The sequence below is a fragment of the Vombatus ursinus genome, unplaced genomic scaffold (genome assembly GCF_900497805.2).
Source record: "Vombatus ursinus unplaced genomic scaffold, bare-nosed wombat genome assembly UNPS02014859.1, whole genome shotgun sequence".
NCBI lineage: Eukaryota > Metazoa > Chordata > Mammalia > Diprotodontia > Vombatidae > Vombatus > Vombatus ursinus.
Window position 1 is genome coordinate 5,730,226 of NW_020954637.1, and position 4,002 is coordinate 5,734,227.

The following is a 4,002-nucleotide window of genomic DNA, read 5'->3' on the forward strand; positions in this document are numbered from 1 at the left end:
CCCAATCCCAGCTCTGACATTCTTGTCCTTCCCTTTTCTTGCCATGACTCTCTGAGGCCAGCATGTTGCTCCTGGGGCCAGTCTGGGCCATGGGCCAGTTCTGTTTCTGTTCACAGCACTACTGCTCTCAGAGTAACCTGGAAATTCCCTCATCCTTCTCATTTTTGGAATACAGCTACTGTTGCTCATTAAAAAGTATCCCAGAGAAAGGGGAAAGAGCAAGCTTCCTTGGTTGCCAAGAAGGGCCCAGGGTGGGATCAAGCAGCTGGGGCAGTGAGAAGGATGGGACAGTGACTATAAAGGGGGCTGGCCACCAGCTGGAGGAGTTTACAGAGCTGTGGGCCACCAGGCTCCAACCCCAACATCTGAGGAAGGACAAACTTGAAGGTGAGAAAATTCTGTTTTGTTCTCGGGCCTGTTCTGTGCCACGGGGAAAGGAGAGAGAAGAATCAGTCCCAGGCTCATTGTTTCCTGACAGCAGCCCTAATCATGGGAAAGTCACTATGTCTCATTCCTCTAGCTCCATTGGCACAATGGGGTCATCAGTGGCTTCTCTTCCTTCGCAGAGATCAGAGTGAATGAATACAAGCTAGAAGGGGCTGAGAGCTTTGTATTTGTTCAGAGGGAGCTCAGGGTTCGATTCAACAGTTCAGCTGGCATTTATTAGGTGTTTACCACGTGCCAGGCATTATGCTAGACCTGGACAGGGATACAGAGATGAGTGGACTCTTCCCTTAAACAGCTCACATTCTACTGAGGGAATAATACAACATCCAGTCACACTGGTGAACATAAGGTAACTTGAAGAGGGGAAGAGGGAACATTGGGGCATCAGGGAACGTTTTACAGGAAATCAGCAGTTGCACTAGGCCTTGAAGGAAGCTAGAGATGGGTCTCTAAGATGAGCTCCTAACCTTAGGTCCAAGCACTTGCTTTATTTGTTTTTGTTTTTTGGAAGCAATTGGGGTTAAGTGACTTGCCCAGGGTCACACAGTTGAGAACTTGTTTTTTTTTGTTTTTTTTATTAATTTATTTTGATTTATCAATAATCACTTCCATATGCTTTTGAGTTTAAAATTTTTCCCCCTTCCTCCCTACCATCCTCCCCAAGACAGCACACAATCTGATATAGGCTATACATTTACAATCATATTAAACATATTTTCACATTAGTGATGTTGTAAGTAAAAATTAAAACCAATAGGAGGAACCATCAGAAAGAGGAAACAAAACTCAAAAGAAGAGAAAAAAAATAGCAATTCAACTTCCATAGTTCTTTCTTTGGATGTGGATAGTATTTTCCATCACAGGGCCTCTGGAGATGTCTTGGATCCTTGTACTGCCAGGAAGGGTTAAGTTTATCAATATTAGTCATCGCACAACGTGGCTGTTATTGTGTACAATGTTCTCTTGGTTCTGCTCACTTCACTCAGCATCAGACCATACAAGTCTTTCCAGGTTTTTCTGAAATGTGCCTGCTCATCATTTCTTATAGCACAATAGTATTCCATCACATTCATATACCACAACTTGCTCAACCATTCCCCAATTGATGGGCATCCTCTCAATTTTGAGAACTTATTTTTAAAAAGAATTTTGCAAACTGTATTTCCATACAGTTGGTTTTCTTTGTAATCCTCTGTATTTTGTTTTATTTTATTTTTTTCTTTTTTTGATGAGGCAATCAGGGTTAAGTGACTTGCCCAGGGTCACACAGCTAGTAAGTGTCAAGTGTCTGAGATGGAATCTGAGCTCAGAAATCGTCTGTATTTTAATTTTTGCATTTAAAAGCAGTACTCTGAGAAGTCCTTAGGCTTCACCAGACTGCCCAGGGAGTCCAGGAGACACACACACACACACACACACACACAATGTTAAAAATCCAAGTTCTTGGGATGGAGGGGAAGAGACAGTGCACTTCTAGGACAAGGAAAGGCTTGAACACGTACCCCCAGGCAGGAACTAATTGCTACAACTAGGTCTTGATTAGAGTAAATAATGAATGCAGTGAAGTGGTCACATATGTTTGAAATCAAGCTATTTAAAGTAAAATACAGTCATTAGTACCAACCCAATGGAAAGATATAGTGTGAATTTGAATTGTGAGACCACTTCAGGGGGATTCATTATTTACACCGATCAAGGCTTAGCTATAGTCCAGGGTGACGGGAGTGCTAAGTGATATAGCAGCAAGGTTGCTGCTGCTGATGCAGCCATGAGTCAGAGGAGCTGGATTCCAATCCTGCCACAGAATGTTTCTACCTCTTTCATCTTAAGCAACCCACTTAGCTTCATTTGGAAAATGAGGAGGTTGGACTAAATGTTCTCTGAGGTCCATTCCAGCTCCATTATCCTGTGAATATTTAACGTCCCTGAGCCTCATTTTCTGTAAAATGAAGGGACTGCGCTAAGTAGCCACCGAGGCTCCCTGTATGCCAACGTTCTGTGTTCTAAGGAGCCTTCCAGCTCCAGATCTATGGCCTTATGAATTTAGAGAGTATAAAGGGGTGTAATGGAGAAGAAGTCTAGAAATGTAGGCAGCAGTCTGTTGTTAAGGACCATAACCAGCAGACTGAGGAGTTTCTATTTTTATCCCAAAGGTTTGGGGTTTGCTGGGGAAAGTGGTCAGAACTCTGCCTTTGGGCCTCCAAACGCAAATCTTTATCTCCCCATTGGCCCCAAACTCCTGGATCCTTTGAAACCATCTTCATTTTTCCCTTCCCTCCATCTCTCCAGCCCTTCAATGCCTTATCCTTCTATCTCTCATTCCCCCAGCCCTGCAGCATAGCATCCCTGTCCTCATTCTCCATTCATTCAAGACAGCCCCAGGATCTCCAAACGGTTATTTCTCCACTCCATGTCCAGTCCTCTAGCTCAGCAGCTATCCAGCAGGTCACACCACCCCCTTCCACTTTCTTGTCCATTCAGTCATCAGATCATAGGAGTTTAGAACTGGAAGGTACTTAGAGATCATTTCAGCCAACTCCTTCACATGATCATAGGTTTAGAGCCTAAAGAGACCATACATAGAGGCCATCTCGACTAATCCCCTTACTTTACAGATAAACAAACTGAGGCCGAGAGAAGTTAAGCAACTTGCTTAAAATCACACAAGTAATAAGTGACAGGATTTGAACCCAAGCCCTCTGATTCCAGACCTTCTTACCACTTTACCCTGCTTCCTCAACAGACAAGGAAACTGAGGTCTAGGGAGGAGAAGAGACTTGCTCAAGGTCACACATGTAAGGTAGCCAAGCAGGAATTGACATCTAGGTTCTCTGACTTAAAAATTCAGTGTCATTTCCACTCTGCCACGTGGTCCCCCAGGCTTCTAACACCCTCAGTATGATGTAGCAGGAAATCTAGGTTTGAATTCCTCAAGCTTTGAAGAAGGTTAGGCTTTGAGACCCTAGGCAAAGTCCCTTTCCCTCAGCCTCAGTTTCCTCATCTGTAAAGTAGGGTTGATAACAACTGCCCCTACCTCATAGGGATGTTGTAAGGATCCAATGAGATCATCTATGCAAAGTGTTTTACAAGCTTTAAGGCATAAATTAAAACATTTGCTATTATCATTATTGAACGGAACATATTTTTGGTGACACAGTATGGTGGACAGTGTTCTTTTTTGATAGTTTGTGTAAACTACATTTTCTTTTCTTGAAGTTAACACCATCCTGGGAAATCCAATAGGGCTCCTGTATCCCTGCCCCAAGCATCTATGAAACCTTGAAGAAACTTGGGCTGGGTGGCAGGAAGAAGAAGGACATCTCCAACAAGAGCAGTAAGTGATTATGAAGAGTTTTAAAGTTTGCAAATGGATATTATGGATATTAGCTCGTTTGATCCTCACAATAACCTTATAGTCAATAAATATTATTAAGCACCTACTACGTGCCAGGCATTGTGCTGAGCACTGGGGGTGGGAAGGAAGGCGGGGAGGGGAGAGAGAGAGAGAGAGGGAGGGAGGGAGGAAGGAAGGAAGGAAGGAAGGAAGGAAGGAAG

General features: G+C 43.5%; 1 protein-coding gene across 1 annotated transcript in view; it reads left to right on the top strand.

Annotated features, from left to right (window-relative positions):
- Positions 1-216: 216 nt before the first annotated feature.
- Positions 217-4,002, top strand: part of PLA2G2D (phospholipase A2 group IID) — an 11,517-nt gene continuing 7,731 nt past the window's right edge. Inside the window, exons 1-2 of the mRNA XM_027841477.1 lie at positions 217-387; positions 3,664-3,781. The gene's annotated coding sequence lies outside the window, so the exon portion shown is untranslated. The remainder of the gene's footprint in view (positions 388-3,663; positions 3,782-4,002) is intronic.